General features: G+C 38.0%; 1 protein-coding gene and 1 pseudogene across 1 annotated transcript in view; one reads left to right on the top strand and one right to left on the bottom strand.

The window, feature by feature from the left end:
- Positions 1-21527, top strand: part of GPR141 (G protein-coupled receptor 141) — a 228263-nt gene that overhangs the window by 49032 nt on the left and 157704 nt on the right. The gene's annotated exons all lie outside the window — the stretch shown is intronic.
- On the bottom strand, positions 11883-12893 carry LOC129040845 (adaptin ear-binding coat-associated protein 1-like; annotated as a pseudogene).

Here is a 21527-nt window from a genome sequence, read left to right as displayed (position 1 = left end):
AATATTAAAATCAATTTGTTAATTTCTACCAAAATGCTGGAATTTTGAACAGGATAACATTGGTTCCATTAATCACTTTGGGAAGGATTAATATTTTAAAAATATTGAGTTTTTCAATATATTAACATTGTCTATTTTTGAAATAATTTAAGTCTTCTTTAATTTCTGTCTGCAACATTTTGTTGTTTTCAGTGTAGAGGGTCCATTTTTTTGTTCTTTTGTTCTATATTGTAATTCCTTCTCCAAAAAATCCTTCATATATTTACCCATTTGATCAATTCCTCTGAATATAACCAATCGCCCAGCACTGTTGCCATGCCTGCTCCCCTACACAGATAGCTTCATTATGCTATCTGGGCTCTGACAGGCATGCTAGGGTTTTCCCACAGATGGATATCCTCTTTTCCTTGCTTGGGCTTTGACTTTACTCCAGGCCTACCTTCTGCATAGATGTCTCTCACTCTGCTTTGGCCCTTACATTTCATGCCTGGGTTTGCAAACATGTGAATGTCTACCTCCCTGTGTTGGGTTCTGACTCCTAACACTGGGTAGTCTTCAGTCAACACAGACACACACACACACACATGGATGCTAGATCCTCCCTGGATTCTGAAGATACTCCACTGAATGTGTTAAAGAGGGAATTGTTTTGGAAATGGAAAGGAAGGTAAGCGGAAGAGGATGAAAAGGATGAGTAAGATGGACTTTTAATTTTTTTAGGGCTGGACATGGTGGCTCACACCTGTAATCCCAGCAATTTAGGAGGCTGATGCAAGCAGATCACTTTAACTCAGGAGTTTGAGACTAGCCTGGGTGACATGACAAAACCCCATCTCTACCAAAAATACAAAAAACTAGCCAGGCATAGTGGCATGCACCTGTCTTCTCAGCTCAAAACCCCGTCTCTACCAAAAATACAAAAAACTAGCCAGGCATGGTGGCATGCACCTGTGTTTCCAGCTACTCGGGAGGCCGAGGTGGGAGGATCCCTGGAGCTGGGCAGGTGGAGGTTGCAGTGAGCTGAGACCGCACCACTGTACTCCAGTCTGGGCAAGGAAGTGAGACTCCCATCTCAAAAAAAAATGTATATATATTTTTAGTATTACTGAAATTTTATTATTCTGTTATTTTTTCTTACTTTTTTTTTTTAGCAAATACTTTATTTTTTAATCTTTGTGGGAGATGGACTTCTAAAAAAATGGTGTTAGGATAACTAAATAGCTATTTGGAAAGAGAAAAAAAATTGATCTCTCTGCCTACTGTGTACTAGCATTAAGTTCCAAATGAATTAGTAATTTAAATTGGAAAAATAAAGTCATATAAATAGTAGAAGAAAATGTGAATGAATTTCTCTATACACCAGGAACGTGGAATAATTTCCTACTTATTACTCAAAATCCAAAAGCAACTTTTACATGGCAAGTAAACTAAAAAGACAAATGACCAATGGGAGAAAATACTGCCAGTTATATCACTTCATAAAGAGCTTCTAGAAATAGAAATAAAAAGTTTCAACAAACTTTTAGAAGAAAAAGGAAAAACAGTGCAAATAGCCCATAAGTGTGAGAAAAGATAATTAACTTCACTTAGAGTAAGAGACATACAATTTAAAATTTCACCAAGATATTATTTCTCACATATCAGATTGGCAAAAATGCAAAAGTTTGAAAATAATATTGTTGGCCCGGCTGAGAGAAAGTAACATTCTCATTTCCTATTGGTGGTAGCTAGCAAAATTACACATGCATTTACTTTTAACTCAGCTGTCCCACTTTTAGTATTTTAAAAAACTAGTGAAAATATGAAAATACATATGCCTTAGATTATTTATTGCAACACTATTTGTAATAGCAAAAGATTAAACCAGCCAAATGTCTAATAGTAGAAGAATAAGCTGTAGAAGATCTGCACGACGGAGGACTATGCAGCATGAAGAAGATACTAAAGATCACCATAGGCACTAGAAAATGTGGCTAGGATAGTTTACTAGATGGAAAAGGCATACTAGAGAGAAGTGTGTAAACTATGCTGCCTTCTGAGACAGGGGAAGGTGCAAAATACTTACATCTGCATTTGTTTATATTCAAACACGAATGGAAAAAGCCAGTTGTGATGGCTCACACCTTTAATTCCAGCACTCTGGGAGGCTGCAGTGGGTGGATCACTTGAGCTTAGGAGTTAGAGACCAGCCTGGGCAACATGGAGAAACCCTGTCTCTACAAAAAATACAAAAATTAGCCAGGTATGGCGGCGAATGCCTGTATTCCCAGCTACCAGGGAGGCTGAGGTGGGAGGATCACCTGATCCTGAGGGGTTAAGGCTGCAGTGAGCTGTGATAGCGCCACTCCACTCCAGTCAGGGTGACAGAGTGAGACCCTGTCTCAAAATAAGAACAACAACAACAACAACAATAGAATGATAAACCTAACATGAATGATTAGGGAGAAGGAGAACACAGAATGGAAGTGATAAATGTGAAAGGTAGACTTCTTAGCATGTATCTTATGTAGTAGATTTGACACTGGAAAAATGTACATTCTTTACATAATTATAAACAAAATTAAATCTAAATAATGAAAGTCAAAATGACAGGAAAGAACCTACCTCTGTATTGAGTTGCTTGTTTTACCAAAGAGAGAATAATTATTTCAAGTGATTTTAAAAAAACAATTATTTGATAGTATACTCCTAGAATATATCCTAAGGAAAAAAATAACAAAGTAATCTTACACAGTTTTTAGTAATCATAGTGTTTATAATATTATTAAAATTGTTATTCTAAACCAACTTGGATAAGTGGGTGTGTGTATGCCTGCGCACACACATATTAGAACATAGAAAACCAGTAATGATGTTAATTATATGAATGCTGTTAGGGTTCAATATTTTCAGTGTAAGGGAAGAGATACAAATATAAAATCAAAGACATTACATCAGAACCTGTTGTCTTAAATTTGAATGGTAAAATAGTGTAAATTTTATAAATATCAAATGCATTTTCTCTTTAAAAACTTAAATATTTTCGGCCAGGTGCGGTGGCTCACGCCCGTAATCCCAGCCTTTGGGAGGCCAAGGCAGGCGGATCAGCTGAGGTTGGGAGTTCAAGACCAGCCTGACCAACATGGAGAAACCCCATCTCTACTAAAAATACAAAATTAGCCAGGCATGGTGGCGCATGCCTGTAATTCCAGCTACTTGGGAGACTGAGGCAGGAGAATCGCTTGAACCTGAGGGGGAAGGTTGCAGTGAGCCGAGATCAGGCCGTTGCACTCCAGCCTGGGCAACAAGAGTGGAACTCTGTCTCACGAAACAAAAACCAAAACAAAACAAAATAAAAACTTACATATTTTCTAAGTTTTTCCACTGAAAAGTTCTAGAAAAACTACTGACTCAGAACAGATGACCATCCCAAGTGTCTGGACTATAGTCTCTAAATCCCAACTTTAATGAAAGGAACCAGGGATCTTTGGAGAAATGGCTGATTCCAGGTCTGTGGCAGCAAATGTACAGAAGAAGCCTGAAACCTCAATCTTGAAAGTAAGGAAATCATTGAAAATCATTGAAGTCATATCAAAAGGACTCAAGAACCAACTTAAATTGGCTCCCATTTGTCTCAAAAAATGGAATAACTGAACCATCAATAACAACTATAATGAATTGAAACATATCAAACATATTTAAATCAAGTTGAGATAAAGAAGGAGGGCAGAATAAAAAAAAATCTCTAGGAAACCAGTATTTATACTGAGTGTTTGAATGAGTGAATGCCTGAATGGATGAATCACTGTGCTAAGTGCTTTATATGTGTATATGTATTACATCTATATATACACAGTATACATGCATATAGTACATATATTTATATATAACACAGACACAAGATTTAAAAAAAAAATCTTCCTAACAGTCCTGTGAGGTCATCATTATCATTGGTATTACTTTTTTAAATCATCATCATATTGATCGAAAAAGGTAAGGAGTTCAGATTACCTAGTGAAGTTTGTGCTATTTTTACTAAAGCACATAGGAACAGGGATTATGTAACCGTCCTCAGCTGTTTTGTCCTCCTCATTCATATTGGCCATTACAGAGTTCAGTACAGGAGACTGGCCTTGCTTTGTCTCCCGTGACAGCCCATGTTACCCACTGTCATGGTAATAAGAATGAATCATGGTTCTCCTCTGCCAAGACCAGTCAGGGAGCAGGTCTTTGTGTTCTCACAGCATATGCAGGTTCAGAAGGAAGCTGAATTTTCTCTAGATTCTGCTTTGCAAAGTACTTCTGTTTTCTCCTTGGGGTCTCACATGGATGTGTAGCACAAATTCTGCTTATGTAAGTCTTTTATCATGGATTTTTATTAGATTTCCACATCTTCGGAGAGTCTTTGACGTTAGAAGCTGAAAAACAAGCTTATTTTTAAACTGAAGTTAAACAGCACATTATCTCCACCAAAGTGTCTTTTATGAAAACAACACACACACACACACACACCCCCCCAGAGAAAAAACAAACTGCCAACAGACCCATCATGGTCTTATGATATATTACAACACAGGCAGTATTTCCACCAAGCAATGGCTTCCTGGTCTCCCTAAAGACCACCAGAGGAGAAAAGCCATGGTTAGGTCACAAAAGCTTGATGGGCAGTGGAATAACAAAGGCTATAGCTTCTTCAGGTAAGGAGCATTCCAGAGAAACAGCATGACTCAGACCCAGGAGCTATAATTTTGGCTTTACCTCTCACTGTCTACAGACCTTGCAGGCCACTGAATTGTTTGTAATTCAGTTGCCTCATCTAAAAGTTTTAAAACAGAAAAAGATACTTCTTGTTTTTCCTGTGCATTGATTATTATAATTCTACGAGTAAACACATTATTTTTCAAATGATTGCATTTGGAAGATCAATAAAAGACCCCAAGGATTTGGTGGTCATAAAACTATTTAGTATTTGACCTTTCTAAATCTTACATATAAAATAATACCTAGCTCAAATGAGATCATGTATTCGAAACACATAACATGTAATCAAAGAGTAAACACATTGGCACTCAGTAAACATTTCCTTTATAACTGTTAATATTATGAGACAGAGCATGATGTAATAATTTTTTAACAGCACATGATTTAGAGACAGACAAGCCTGGGTTGAAATGCTGCCCACATTTGACCTTGGAACAATAATAAACCTCACTATTTAAACATTTTAAAAATGAGGAAAATAGTTCTATTGTAATGAGTAGATTACGCATAGCACCAGATACAATGGCTGACACATAGTAAGTACTCAAGAAATAGTGGCTTCTATCTACCTAAATAAATATCCATTCACCTATGCGACCTGTGTTTATATCTTACATTGTAGCTTACATGTTTTGTGACGCTTGCTGCTCTGGGACCAAATAACTGAAAATATTGACCCACTGAGTTCACGGAACTTCATCCAATGTTTCTTTTCCAAAGAAACTTTGCTATTACCATTTTCCAAAGTAACTTTGGTAGAGTGCTTGCTATTAGTAATATTTGTGGGTAATTATTAACATTTTCATCTTTGCCTCTTTGCACCACTATATAACAAAGAGTTATATAGCTCTTTGCTATATAACTGTATGTTTTATTTTTTACTTGTGGTGATAATTTGGCTTGGCATCTTTGGAGTTAATTGTGTTGCTATTACTATTACTGATCCTACCATTGAGAAAAAACACTTTGGAGTTTTTGGTGTCCTAACTGTCTGAAATCAATTTATAAATCTAGGACCAAGCCCTATCATAAGCACAAAGTAACTGTTACTGTTCTCTTTCCCCTCTAACTTAATTTGGTTGTTAAGGAAAGATATGTAGTGTGATTTAAGCCTAAGGGTTATTATCAGAATATAGGAGGAATCTTACTCCAGTCAGTGTAACAGTCTGTCACAGTTGCTTGGTTATATCTGAAGTCTACTTAAATGGATACATATTGCTGTACTGCATAATGTGCTTGATTTAAGAACATTTCCACAGAAGGCTTTCTGTATGGACCTATTCTTTTCTTTCCTTAACTTCACTAATCAACTCTTTCCCTGATTTTCCTTAGCTAGAATTTAATTTACTGTGTTATATTTTTGTAAGCTATATTAAATTCTAGTTGGAACAAAAAAACTATGTTTCCTTAAAGATATCTGATTTTTGCATCCTGAAATTCCTATAAACACTTTGCAGAGCTTATCAGGTGAAAAAATTCTCACATCCTAATGCTGTAGCATAAATGATAAATATAATAATACATTAATTTTGATATTAAGATGGAATTAAGCTTCTATTTAGCACAGCTGTGAATACAAAACAAAACAAAGCACTGCCCAACAATAACAAGACAATTAGAACATGGGCTTTGACTCCAGTGAATATGAAACCCAGGGACAACCACAGTCAACAAAGTTTTTTAATAATTCATATCAACTGCATCTGAAAGTGTAGCATTCTTTTTAAATAATGTTTTTGTTGTTGGCTCAGCACAGCATTTTCCCTCTGGGCTATCTAATTCTGAACACACACACTAAATCAGATGTTAAAATGGTATTTGATAAAATGAGTTTCAAATTAGATAATCTCAGGAACAGAAATGAAGTTAATACATTGTGTAAAGAAATCAATAATTAAAAGGAAGGTAACAAATTTAAAAAGCTGAATTTTGCTGATAGAACTAAAGCTCACACCTGAAGTATAAGATGTGAGGCTAAAAGTCAAATATATTATTATTTATTTAAATGATTGGATGAGCATCAGCAGATTTAATCCCTTTGATTTGGCATCTTGAGAAAGAACTCATATTTACAAGACAATGAAGACTTACCCAATTTGTTTCTTTCTTGCTAACTATTGTAGACCCTGAAGATGCGAGGTAAAAAAAAAATGCTTAAAAATTTAGACCTCCATTTATTGAATCCTTTAAGTTAACAACACAATAGGCTTAAATATCTATTCTGAAATAAATGGCTTTCTAATTTTTTATTAAGAATCCTGAGTGCCTGTGCTGTTCTTCCCCGCTAAATCCTGCCAAAAACTTTAATTTAGGGAAGGAGGTGTTAGTAGATAGAGCAAGACTTCCAGCTTTACAATAAAACAATTAAATGAGAATTTCTGGGAAGTTGCCAAGTGCAATCAAGAAAGATGTTGCCTTTTATGCAGAACACTCACTGAAGAATAAGTTTGCATCTTCATCAAGGCGCAGATTCTCATTATTTATTTAGATTTATTTGGCAGTTATTCTCTGAAGAGCTCATTAGAGTAAATTATTCCAATACCATGTTAATTTCTGACTCATATTATTTATCCTCATGTTTCTTTTCACACTTTTGCAGATTTCTCCCACCATCTATCTCTTGAATCTAGTCACATCTGTCCACCTTCACTGCAAGCCCAGTCCAGCTACTTAAGCATCTTTCACTCACATGAGTGGGATTGCCTGGAAACTGGGCTCAGCACCTCTATTCTGGCCGCCTGCATCTGTTCTCTGCAACACAGTCCCCATAGTGCTTTCGGTTTTAACAGCTTTACTGAGATATAATTCATATACCATAAAATTCAATAGTTTTTAGTATATTTACAGAGAAATGCAGCCATCACCACAAGCTAATTTTAAAACATTTTTATTATACCCCCAAAAAAATTTTTGATGAACTCAAATGTATCTATTTTCTTTGTCTCTTGTGCCTTTGATGTTATATCTAAAAAGGCTTTCCATAACCCAAGCTTCTGAAGAATTAAAAAAATTTTTTTCACATAATGTGATATTCATGATTTTAGATTTTTACAAGTGGATTTTAGCATATTCACAATATCGTGCAGCTATTATCCTTATCTAATTCCAGAATATTTCCATCACTCCAAAAAGAAGCCCCGTATCGATTCACAGTCAGTCCTAATTACCTCTCCTTTCAACCACCAGCAATCATTAATCCACCAGGGTTTTGCTTATACTGGACATTTCATATAAATGGAATCATATCATATATGTGACCTTTTGTGTTTAGCTCTTTTCATTTACCATAATGTTTAGAAGTCTCATCCATGTTGTAGAGTGTATCAGTACTTCACTCCTTTTTATGGCTATTGTATGGATAGATTACATTTTGTTTAATCCATTTATCAGTTGATGGATATGTGGGTTATTTCCAGTTTTTTGCTATTATGAATAATGCTGCTATATACATTCATATACACATATTTGTGTGAAAATATGGTTTTTAGTTCTCTTGGATATATACCTAGGAGAGGCATTTCTGGATTGTATGGACACTTGATGTTTAAATTTTGAGGAGCTGCTAAAATAAAGAGTTTTCCGTAGCGGCTGCAACATTTTACCTTCCCATCAGCAATGTATGAAGGTTCCAATTTCTCCACATCCCCGCTAGTACTTATTTCCTTCCTTCTTTTTATCTTCTTTTATTTTTTGATTATGGCCAATCTAGTGGGTGTCAGATATCTCATTGTGGTTTTGATGTGTATTTCTTTAATTAATGATATTGAACATCTTTTCATGTGTTATTGGCCATTTTCTTTGGAGAAATTATATTCAAACTCTTTGCCTATTTTTAATTGGGTTGTCTATTTATTATTGAGTCATAATAACTCTTTATATATTTTGGATAGCAAGCCCTTATCAGACCCAATTCTGTGGGTTGTCTCTTCACTTTCTTGATAGTGTCTTTTGACACACACAAGTTTTTGACTTTGATAAAGTCCAGTTTATGTCTTTTTGTGTGTGTGTTTTGGTGTCATATTTAAGAAACTGTTGCCTAATCTAAGGGCACAAAGATGTGTACTTATGCTTCCTTCTACAAGTTTAATAGTTTTAGCTCCTACATTTTGGTCTTTGTTTCATTCTGAGTTGATTTTTTTGCATATGGTATGAGTAGGGGTCCAAATTCCTTCTGTTGCATGTGTATATCTAATTGTCTCGATAATGTATTTTGCAAAGACTGTTCTATTCCCACTGAATGGTCTTCACACACTTTCAAAAATCAATTGACAATAAGTGTAACAGTTTAATTCTGGATTTTCAATTCTGAATTCATTGGTCTATATATCTATCCTTATGCCAGTACCATATTGTCTAGCTTTATAGTGAGTTTTGAAATTAGAAAAGTTGGGTCCTACAACTTTTTCCTTTTCAAGGTAGTTTTGACTATTCTAGGTCACTTGCATTTCCATGTAAATTTTAGAACGAGCTTTTCAATTTCCATAATAAGGCCGGCTGGAATTTTGATAAAGGTTTTATTGAATTGGTGGGTCAGTTTGGGAGTATTGGCATCTTAAAAATATTAAGTTTCTGATCCACAAGCATTAAATGTTTTGCCATTTATTTAGGTTTTTCTACTTTATTTCAATAATGTTTTATAGTTTTCTAATTTTGTAATTTGCAGTGATGTTTTATACTGCAAAAACTTGCAGTGCAAGGTTTGCATTTCTTTTGTTGAAGTTATTGTTAAGTATTTTATTCTTTTTGATGTTATTATAATTGGAATTTTTTTCTTTTTTTCATATTTTTAATTACCATTATTGCACCAATACAGCATATGCTTTATATAGATATATCTTAAACATTTCCCATTTTTCAGGAATTCAAATACATAATATATTATCATCTTAAGAATACAAAGAACACAACATGGAGGAAGATTGAGAAAATAGGTTGCCAGTATTTAGTCACTAATGCTTCTACAGACTTTCCTTTTAGTGTTTTCTATTGGAATTTTAATATGTCTTGCCATGGCTCTTCAAGAATAGAGCTTCCTGGAAAATGAGGCAATGAAAAGAAAATGGACCCAAAGTCAGAAAAAGTTAAGAAGGAAATCCAGGAAAGTAATATATTTTGAAACTAAACATAAGGACTCCCTCCTGCCAGTACATTCCAAATAGGTACAAAAGGGAAGCAAGTATATCTTCCCATTTAATCCTCAAAATTGCTCATTTAGAAACAAAATAGAAAGTACCCATTCATCCAAGAAGCAGAACTTTTTCACAGCATTGTAAAAGGAATGGCAGGGCAGAGGGAAAAGAAAGTGATGGGAGAACAACTTGCTTTTAAGATACCCTGGGTGACAGGTGTCAAAGCCTTGGGCAAAACCTGTCACAGTAAAGCTGTGACTCTCCCAACTTCCTTCACAGATAACTATACAAACAATAGCAGCTTTCTATTAAAGAACTACATGAACTGAAAAGAAATGTCTATGGAAAGGGGCCAGATACCCAGACAGCAAGGCATTGTGGGTACTAAACAAGAGTTAAGTGCTTTCAGCCTCTCTGCTGTACAGATCAGGTTAAAAACTCTATACTTTTCAACTTTAGGTCAAATAACAGGGCAAATACAAATTAAGGCCATGCTTCAAATGCAGCAACTAGATGGAGCTGCAAGAAATTAAACACTCCTATAGAATATCACTTGGAAAGCACAGCCTCTTGAACCTCCTTCATCACAGAGATACCCATTGGTCAAAGATGTTTCACAATTCAAATTGAACAAACAGAAAACCATAGTGGAGGTGCCACCAACATAACCCTCTTATCATAGAAAGAGACATGTAAACACACAAGAGGGTGATGGAGCTGCACCCAGCACTGGGTATTCACTGAGTATGATAACCCTGAAGAAGGCTATACAGCAGAGACCCAGGAAATAGGTCTTTCTCCATTATTGTGGGATCTGGCCAGCAGCTCGCAATGCAACAGGGTTCTTTCTTTGTTCCCAGGCGATTCGGCAGGTTGAGAAATAATGGACACACACAAGATAATGAAAGCTGTGTCCAGGGGGGTCATCGCCTTCTGGTCCTGTGATGCCGCCAAGGCACTGGATATACCAGCATTTATTATTAAGTTTAGTGAGGGCGCGGGTAGGTTAGTGAGGGATTTAGGGTCATTTGATTGTGAGGTGAGATGGTCACATGGGGATGAAGTAATTCTTTAACATAACATCTGTACGCAGAAGTACAGTATACAGAGATAAGAATTTACAATATAGTGTGTGCATCAGAATTTCTAACAGAGCCTTAAAACAGAAACACAGCCTTTCCATAACCTGTGATTAGGAAGATATTAATCAGCAGTAACAGTTGCAGCAAAAGCTGGTTACAAACAATCCATAGAAACAGGACGTGAAGCTAGACAACCTGTTAGACCAGAAATTCTCAGAAGGGAGTATGCCTTAACCCTAAAGAGGCCTAGAAGAGCCGTGGCAAGATGAGGGCCTTTATAGCCCTATCTTATCCATATGGACACGTGCCCCTCATGCGTCCATTTATAGGCTATCCACAAGGGTTGCATTCCATTCCCAGAGCTATGAACATCTGCTTTTCTGGGATAGGAATCTTAGTGATGTGAAACCTCCCTGACTGCATGTCTGTTCATAGGCTCTCTGCAGGGGGAAGCACATCACATGCTGTTGGCTCATTCTGGCAGTCCATCCTGGCATTGTCTTTACACAATCCTGCATGCAACTTTGTATTTACAATAATCAGGAGCATTTCATCTTTTATTCCATAGCAATAGTTTCAGGGGGTCTCCCTACACTCCATATCTACCCCTATCAAAATTCTGAATTTGTAAACACTGAGGTCAGCCTGTCCATTTTTAGTCCTGGATTAGTGGAGAAGGAAGTTGCAAGGTTTTTGACTTCCCTGGAATTGCTAAATAGGGCTTCACAAAGAGGCACACAAGGGTCATGAGATGATTTTGAAATGAGTTGAAGAATTTAAAAGATAAGACAAATTTTACAGATGTTAGATCATTCCTCCTCAAAGAGACACTGGCCTTTTGAGCCCTGCATAGTCAGCCAAAATTATTATAAGATCCACTAGTCCTCTACCTTGGTACTAAGCAGAAGATAATAGGTACTCTTTTGGCTGTACAAGTAACAACACAGGGGAGTGACATAAACCAGCTTGAATGTAATGGAGAAGCTATGAAAAAGATTGTCCAGTCATTTTGGTTCTGGAGAGGAAATGGGTTTCTGACTTCCCTCACAGATTGGTGCCCTCGAGGTCATTTTTATTCCTTAAATCTGTCCTTAATGCCCTGCCAATGCCATTCAGAACTGGACCCAGTTGGATGGCTGTGGCGCCTGGTTTGGAACAGAGCTGGATGCAGTGCTGAAGTCTCCCCACAAGTCATTGCTTGCAGAAACTGGAGTTGGTGCTGGTGTTGTGACAGGAGCAGGAGAATCCAAATCTAAAAGGATATCTGCATCACTGCCTCCATGGTTAGATTTTGGAATGGGTGGTGGGGTGACATGATTGCTGATGGAACTGAGGAGGACAGTGGGGAAATAGTGACTTTGCCTCCTGGCGGGGATGGGTGTAAGCTCAGGCCCCCACCCATTGCAGTCCTGGGCTTAGAAGCACCTCCTTTCTTGGTTGTAATGTTCCCCGTACTCAACTTGATGGTTTGTCCTTCTTTGAAGCCCAGATCCAAGTTAGGATGAGCATCCATTTCTTGAGATTCCTTGGAAATCTCAGATTCCTGCTTTACCCATTTGAAGTGATCCTGCAAGGAGACATTAAAGTCAAAGGCATCTTCCCTATCTGTGAAGCCAGCAGTGTCAATGACAGCACTGTGCCCAGCACCATCCTGAATCCAGATTAAAAAGTAGCAGCTGGAATCTGTCACTGTCTCCACAGCAATACCAGGATATTGTTCTACTGGTGCCTGAGTGAAGAGCTCCCTTGAAACTTTATCCTCGAGTTTGATATAGGCAGTCTTCCCTTTTGAAATGATTCGGAGGCGACCAGTCCAATCAGGCTGGTCTAATTTCCAGTCAGATGCCCTGTAACCATGGTTGGAGGCCCAGGGAGGAATCCAGCAGACGCTGACATCCGGCTTCACACACAGCACAGACTCATACTCCAACTCGGCCACCATCTTGGCTTCCATTTTCTTAATTTTATTTTCAGATTGCTCATACTGCTGTGTAGAATACAGTAGGTTTCTGTAGGTTAGTCTTCTACCTTGCAACAATAACTCATTTATGAGTGGATTCCTCAGGTTGGCTATATAAAAGATCATGGTATTTGAAACCAAAGATACCTTTACTTCTTTCTTTATAACCTGGATATCTTTTATGTATTTTTCTTATCTAATTACATGGCTAGAACCTGCGCTACAATGTTGAATGGAAGTGGTGAGATTGGTCATTGCTGTTTTGTTCCTGACTTTAGGGGGAAAGCTTCCAGCTTTTCATCATTAAGTATATTAGCTGTGGGATTTTTGTAGATGCCTTTTATCAGATAGAGGAAATTCTCTCCTATTTCTAGCTTGTTGAGTATTTATTTCTCATAAAAGTGTGTTGAATATTGTGAAACATATTTTAACTGTGTGTATGGAGATGATCATGTTGTTTTTGTTTTTATTTTCTTCTCTGTTCTTCAGATTACATTTCTATTGATTTATCTTTATGTTTGTTGTTTCTTCCTTTCTTTTCTTTTTTTGTTTTTATATTTCTTTCTTTTTTTTTTTTTTTTTAGACAGGGTCTTGCTTTGTCACCTAGGCTGAAGTGCAGTGGCATGATCATGGCTCACTGCAGCCTCAACTTCCTAGGCTCAAGTGATTCTCTCACCTCCTCCTCTTGAGTAGATGGGACTTACATGTGCATGCCACCACACCCAGATAATTTTTGTATTTTTTGTAGAAACAGGGTTTTGCCATGTTACCTAAACTGGTCCCAAGCTCCTGGGCTCAAGAGATCTGCCTGCCCCAACCTCGCAAAGTGCTGGGAATTGCAGGCATTGAGCCACCACACCCAGCCTGATGGTTTCTTCTCATAGCTCAACTCTACTGTTGATCCTCTTTAGTGAATTTTAGTTTCAGTCATTCTACTTTTCAACTCCAAAATTTTGATTTGGTTCTTTTAAATAAGTTTTATTTATTGATATTCTCTATTTGGTGAGATGTTATCATATATTCCTTTACTTCTTTTGGTATGCTTTCTTTTAGCTCTTTGATATTTATAATAGCTGCTTTGAAGTCTTTTTCTGTTAAGTCCAACATCTGGGTCCCTCAAAGGCAATTTTTATTGTCTGCTCTTTTTTTCCCCCTATTTATGGATAATACTTCCCAGTTTATTTTCATGTCTCATCATGTTTCGTTAAAAACTGGACATTTTCAATAATATAGTATAGCAACTATAAATATTGATCTTCCTAACCTTCCAACTCTTTGAAGATTCTTGTTGTTTGCTTTCTTGTTTGTTTACTTATTTAGTGACATGGTTTGACTACTTCAGTGCATGCTATTTCCCATGCAGTGTGCATGCTCTGATGTCACTCCTCAGAGGGCACAGCCTTAGGCATGTACACAGTTTCTCTGACCTCCCTTCCCAGAGATGACTATACATGGTCCAGTTCTCTTGGACTATCTCTTTCCCTGAATACCCAGTTAAGCTTCAGGCTGATATCACATCTAACTGGTAGCCTCCTCTAATTGCTAGCTGATTACTACATTGTTTTTGACAACTCTTTGGGCCATACATTGCTCCAGTCTGATCCAATTAAAGTTGGGTTCCTTTGCAAGAGTAGTCTTTACATCTGGCTTTACCCAGGGAGAACTCTTCTTGGCTATCTTGTTCCCTGGTTCTCTCTATTTTTGTCAGGTTTGTCAAAGATCAGGTAGTTTTAGGTGTGCAGTTTTATTTCTAGGTACTCTTTTCTGGCAAGCTGAGAGATAAATCATGAATGAACTCCCATTCACAATTGCCATAAAAGGAATAAAATGCCTAGGAATATAGCTAACAAGGGAAGTAAAGGACCTCTTCAAGGAGAACTACAAACCAGTGCACAAAGAAGTCAGAGATGATATAACCAAATGGAAAAACATTCCTTGCTAACAGATAGGAAGAATCAATATCGTGAAAATGGCCACACTGCCCAAAGCAGGTTATAGATTCAATGCTACTCCCATTAAACTATCATTGAAGTTCTTCACAGAATTTTTAAAAAACCTATTTAAAATTCATATGGAACCAAAATAGAGCCCAAATAGCTGAGACAATCCTAAACAAAAAGAACAAAGCTGGAGGCATCACACTACCCAACTTCAAACTAACTACAAGGCTGCAGTAACCTAAACAGCATGGTACTGGCACAGTACCATGGACATACAGACCAATATATGAACAGACACATAGACCAATGGAACAGAACAGAGAACCCAGAAATAAGACCACACACCCACAACCATCTGATCTTCAACAAACCTGACATCAACAAGCAATGGGGAAAGGATTCCCAGTTTAATAAATGGTGCTGGGAGAATTAGCTAGCCATATGCAGAAAGTTGAAACTAGACCCCTTCCTTATACCTTATACAAAAATCAACTCAAGAGCGTTTAAAGATTTAAATGTAAATCCCAAAACTATAAAAACCCTAGAAGAAAATCTAGATGGTATCATTTAGGACATAGACATAGGCAAAGACTTCATGCAAAAAAAATCCAAAAGCAATAGCAACAAAAGCAAAAATTGACAAGTGGGATCTAATTAAACAAAAGAGCTTCTGCACAGCAAAAGCAACTATCATCAGAGTGAACAGGGAACCTACCGAATGGGAGAAAATTTTAGCAATCTATTCATCTGACAAAGATCTAGTATCCAGCAGCTATAAGGAACTTAAACAAATTTACAAGAAAAAACACCATTAAAAAGTGGGGAAAAGACATGAACAAACACTTCTTAAAATAAGACATACATATGGCCAACAAACTGTGAAAAAAGCTCAACATCACTAATCATTAGAGAAATGTAAATCAAAACCACAATGAGATACCATCTCACACCAGTCAGAATGGCAATTATTAAAAAGTCAGAAAACAACAGATGCTAGCCAGGTTTTGGTAAAAAAGGAATGCTTTTACACTGTGTGTGGGAGTGTAAATTAGTTCAACCATTGTGGAAGACAGTGAGGCAATTCCTTAAAGACCTATAGGCAGAAATGCAATTTGACCCACCAATCTCATTACTGGGTATACACCCAAAGGAATATATCATTCTGTTATAAAGATACATGCACATATATGTTTATCATAGCACTGTTCACAATAGCAAAGACATGGAATCAACCTAAATGCCCATCAGTGATAGACTGGGTAAAGAAAGTGTGGTACATATTATACATCATGGAATACTATGCAGCCATGAGAAGGAATAAGATGATGTCCTTTTCCGGGACATGGATAGAGCCAGAAGCCAGTATCAGCAAACTAATATAGGAACAGAAAATCAAATACTACATGTTCTTACTTATAAGTGGGAGCTGAATGATGAGAACACATGGACACATGATGGGGAACAACACACACTGGGGCCTGTAGGAGGGTGGGGGTTGGGAGGAAGGAGAGCATCAGGAAGCATATAGCTAATGGATGTTGGGCTTAATGCCTAGGTGATGGGATGATCAGTGCAGCAAGCCACCATGGCACTTGTTTACCTATGTCACAAACTTGCACATCCTGCACATGTACCCCTGAACTTAAAAGTTAGAAATAAATAAATAAATTCTCAAGTTTTAGGGGGCTGATTGCCTTATCTCATAGAACATGCAGTCCCATATGAAGTTCACTTTCTGCAGCCCCCTACAATGATCCTGAGGGAGCTCCACGAGGTATCCCATTTGTTTTCACAATCATTATCGGTCTGGGCCAGGTACTACTGCTCTCCTGTGCAAGTATCCACTGGGCTCCCACCCTCTCTTGCTGGACATCAAGGTCTCCATGGGTGTCCTGTAGCTGTTCTGTGTCCCTATCATCAAGGCACTAATCCACAGGGCTACAGCCATGATGATTAATTGGTTCTGAGCAGAAATGAAGACCATGCTCATGGCACACACTCTGTGTTAAACTTTACCTACCATCTGGAAGCCAGTGGTAGGCACCTGTTGGGCACCAGTGACAGAAATGAATGAACTATTATCCTGACCAATAGAATTCAAAGTCTAGTTGGGGCAAATCACTTAAAAATAGATATAAATATATTTTAAAGTCTATTTCTGTGACATTAGGTAAGGTGTAGTATAAAGTTTCCTACTTATTTCAAAGTAGATCAAGTTAACTAAGTTCTTAACCTTCAATTAAAGTGCTTCATCTATAAAAATTGATGATCATAATACTGTAAAATATTTTAAGGACTGAATAAATATAAAAATTATATATATATGTTATAAATGTGTAGAGAGAGAGGTAAAGAGAGATTGAGGAAGAGACACAGGAGAGAGAGAAAGAGTGATAAAGCAAACCCATATGTCTTTACCAAGAGTTGCCTTTTGATAATGTCAATAAAGAAAAATGATGAGACAAGTCTCAAATCATTTTAGGAGGTTTATTTGCCAAAATTAAGGACATGCCCAGGAGACAGGTATATGCCTTTCTCCAAAGATGAATTTGAGGGCTCCAAATTCAAGGAGATAAGGGAGGGATATTAAGAAGTACACAATTTTCATGTAAGACGGGGGTAGGAAAAACGGTTATTCATGCCTTTGTCTGGCTTAGTGAATCTGCATTTTTTTGACATAAAATGACATAGACAAATGTGGCAGAGGAAAGATGTAGGAAATCTGCATTTTACATAGGATAACATAGACAAAATTGGGCAGAGGAACAATCAGATATGCATTTGTGTGTGGTGGGCTAGGGTGACTATGCCTATAAAGATAAGCTATCAATTTGCATCGCCATGGTGAAATTTTCACAGAAATATCTTAAAAGATCTTGCAGCTCACTAAGAATTTCCTTGTGGGCAAAATATGGGGGAGACGTGTAGCTTTTCATCTTGTAGCCATCTTGTTTAGGAACAAAAAGGGGGAGGCAGGTTTGCTTGACCCAGTTCCCAGCTTGACTTTTCCCTTTGGCTTAATGAGTTTAGGGTTCCAAGATTTAATTTCCTTTTACAATAACAAGATTAAATAACCTCTTGAAACTTCTGCTTTAAGTTGGAGGAAGTGGCACTTTTGCCCCTAGCTTAAAGCGAGGGCATAAATTCCTCCAGAGAAAGTTCTGATAGAGACTCCTAGAAAAACATTTGGTGGACAGGAAGATTGGAGAAAGAACCCTTCCCTCTTCATGTGGCCGCCTGCACTCCACCCAGCCTCATCTCTGCCTGGCGCCTCCTCTCAGCAAACACCACAGTCCATAGTCAGGACTTCTAGTCACACACAGGTGAATAGGAATTCTCTTTGGATAATGAAAGTACATTTGTGGTCAACTAAACCATCAACTTAAAATAGCAGCATACAGTCCAAAATCTCAAAAAATTTTTAGAAAACTACTAATGTAAACAGAGTCACCAATATTATGAAAACACAAGAACTATGCGAGGAAGCAGAGTTAATGGGGTATGCAACAGAAAATATTTACAAAAGAGGGCTCATAACTTGTCAAGAATGAGACAGAGTTCTGGTCAATTAAAAGCAAACAATAGGTAGATTAGATAGGGAAGTTGGCTTGGGTAAAGATGAGTTAGTGGTCTAAGAGACAGAAAGAAAAAGTCTCCCAGAATTCACTGCAGAAGGAAAAGTAGGCCGATATGGTTTCAAGAGGTTGGCCCCTGACTGTGCAACAAATTATTATCTGGGGCTTTGATGTATCAGTAAAGCTGGTGTGCAGGAAACTCCGGTTGAGGTGGGTTTTATAAATATTAATAGGGTTGGCTTAACTTTTTTGTAGGAATTCATTTTATTTCATGTCATTTCCTTTTCTATGCTAAGGTTTTGTGGCTGACCAAGAAAGTAAGAACCTAGGTATGGTTGACAGTGTGAATGGACCATCAGCCTCCACCATCCCCTGCTCACCATGGTTGAGCAGTTCATTTCTAAATACCTTCTGGTGGATGGCCATATAATCTGGGGCTCAGAACTGCTTTACCTGGCACCTAGTGAGGAGGAGAACGCAAACTCAAAATACCTGCTCTACTGGGGCTGATGCAGATGTTGTGTTTTACTAGGGAAGCTGTTAATTTTATGATAGCAAATCTGGACTGTTTATAGACAAACTTGTACAGGAGTTTGCAACAATTTTACAGCTCAGTTTGATGTTTTGGCAGATGTTATGGGAGCATTCTGCAAGATCATTAAAGCAGAGCTGTGGCAGAGTAGACAGCCCCAGGGAGCCACCTGCCCAAAGTGACTGCATCGGAGCTTGTCTGGACATGTCCCCAAGATGGGTCTTGTCTGAAAAAACCTTCCTTCATGTGATAAATAGGTGCTTTGCCCCTAGAGTTAACTTCTGTGAATAAGGATGCTTATTTTTATGACAAAGTTTTCCAACACAACTGTGGCACATGTTAAAAGGAAGTTACTATTAAAAGAAATTTATTATTTTGGGGGAGCCACTGGCAGCCAAAATGGAGGTCTCTTTTATTTTGGAACATTTTGAGGAAAGGGACGAGAAATTGAACAGAGAGTAGGTTTCAACATTTCAAAAAGTGTGAGTTTTAAAAAGCCTTTATATAATGAGTCCATTTTGTTCACAATGATTCAGTTAAGGTAGAGACTGTTGAATGATTTACCAAGACCCTGACACTTAAAATGGGTGAGTTTAAGTGGTGTATTAGTCCATTTTCGTACTGGTGATGAAGACATACCCGAGCCTGGGAAATTTATAAAGAAAAAGAGGTTTAATGGACTCACAGTTCCAAGTGGCTGGGGAAGCCTCACAATCACGGCGGAAAGCAAAGCAAAAGGCATGTCTTACATGGTGGTGGGCGAGAGGGAATCAGAGCCAATCAAAAGGCGAAACCTCTTGTAAAACCAACAGATCTTGTGAGACTTGTTCACTACCATGAGAACAGTATGGGGAAAACCACCCCCACGATTCAATTATCTTCCACTGGGTTCCTCCTACAACGTGGGAATTTGGGGAGCTACAATTTAAGATGAGATTTGGGTGGGGACATGGTCAAACCATATCAAGTGGCCTTCAAGATTTTATGATTGACTACAAACACTCAGCCTCCTAGTCAACCCTCCTAGGTCCCTAGATGTTATTGAGGCAAATTCCAAAGAGGCTTGGAACATTTTTATGCATGGCACCAGACACGAGAACAATTGGCAAGGCCCACTATGTACCAGTTGAAGAAATGAGAACCTTTAAGTTAAAGGCAAAATTTGAAAAGTGTTAGAGCAACATTCAGATGAGATGTTTATTCTGGCTAAATACATATATTTTTAAGAGACAGGGTCTCACTTCATTGCCCAGGCTGGAATGTGCGGTGGTGTGATCATGACTCACTTCAACCTCAAATTCCAGGGCTCAAGGAATCCTCCTACCTCAGCCTCCCAAGTAGCTAGGACTATAGGCTCACACCACCACTCCCGGGGATACAGTTTGAATGCTTGTCCCCTTCAAATCTTATGTTGAAATGTGATCCCCAGTGTTGGAGTTGGGCCTAGTGGGCAGTGTTTGGGTCATGGGAGCAGATCCCTTACCAGTGACATTGTGCTGTCCTCATGATAATGAGTGAATTCTCACTCTGTGAGTTCACATGAGAGCCGGTTGTTTAAAAGAGCCCAAAACCTCCTCCTCTCTCTCTGCTCCCTCTGTCACCATGTGACACACCAGCTTCTCTTGCCTTTCTCCATGAGTAAAAGCACCCCGAGTCCTCACCAGAAGCTGAACCGATGCCAGCATCATGCTTCTTGTCCAGCCAGCAGAACTGTGAGTCAAATAAACCTTTTTCTTTAAAAATTAACTAGCTTCAGTTATTCCCTTATAGAAACACAAAACGGGCTAACACACCTGGCTAACTAAGAAAATTTTTTTGTAGAGATGGAGTCTTGAACTCCTGGCCTCAAGTGATCCCCCCATCATGGTCTTCCAAAGCACTGGGATTACAGGCATGAGCCACTGCACCAGCCTGGCAAAAGATTTTAACGTGGGCTCTTCCCAGTTTATATACTCAAAGAGTGCAGAGAGTTTTTTGTTTTTTAACCCAGATGAGCTTCAGAAGCTCTGCACTCATGCTCCCAAAAGCCCCTGGTCAAGAAGTGTGGCAATGTGTTAGTGAAATTTCTGGAGTGGCCCCCAAAGTTGAACAATTAGATCAAGATCTAATTGTGGCTTTCCAAATACTGATTTGAAACCTTTAGCAGTCTAAAGATGAATAAAACTGGATTCTCTATTACAATCCCCAAAAATACTAATGTGGCTTTCTAAATAATGATTTGAAACCTTTAGCAGTCTAAAGATGGATAAAACTGGATTCTCTATTACAGTCCCCCAAAGTACTTTAACATTTGTTTGCTTCAGAAGCCTGCATCTGACTATGTTTCACTAGATTACAAGTTGGCAAGCTACAGCCCACAGGCAAAATTTGGCCTGCTGCCTGTTTTTATAAATAAAGTTTTATTGGAACACAGTCATACCTATTCATTGTGTATTGCCTATGGCTGCTTTGGCTTTACAATGGCAGAGTTCAATAGTCGTAACAGAGCTCATATGGCCCAGAAAGCCTAAAATACTCACTATCTTGCTATTTATAGAAAAAATGTGCTGACTCCTGCCTAGAGCATCC

Source organism: Pongo pygmaeus, chromosome 6 (genome assembly GCF_028885625.2).
Source record: "Pongo pygmaeus isolate AG05252 chromosome 6, NHGRI_mPonPyg2-v2.0_pri, whole genome shotgun sequence".
NCBI classification, from domain to species: domain Eukaryota; kingdom Metazoa; phylum Chordata; class Mammalia; order Primates; family Hominidae; genus Pongo; species Pongo pygmaeus.
The sequence above is the reverse complement of the archived record's forward strand: the minus strand, read 5'-3'. Positions and strand labels throughout refer to the sequence as shown.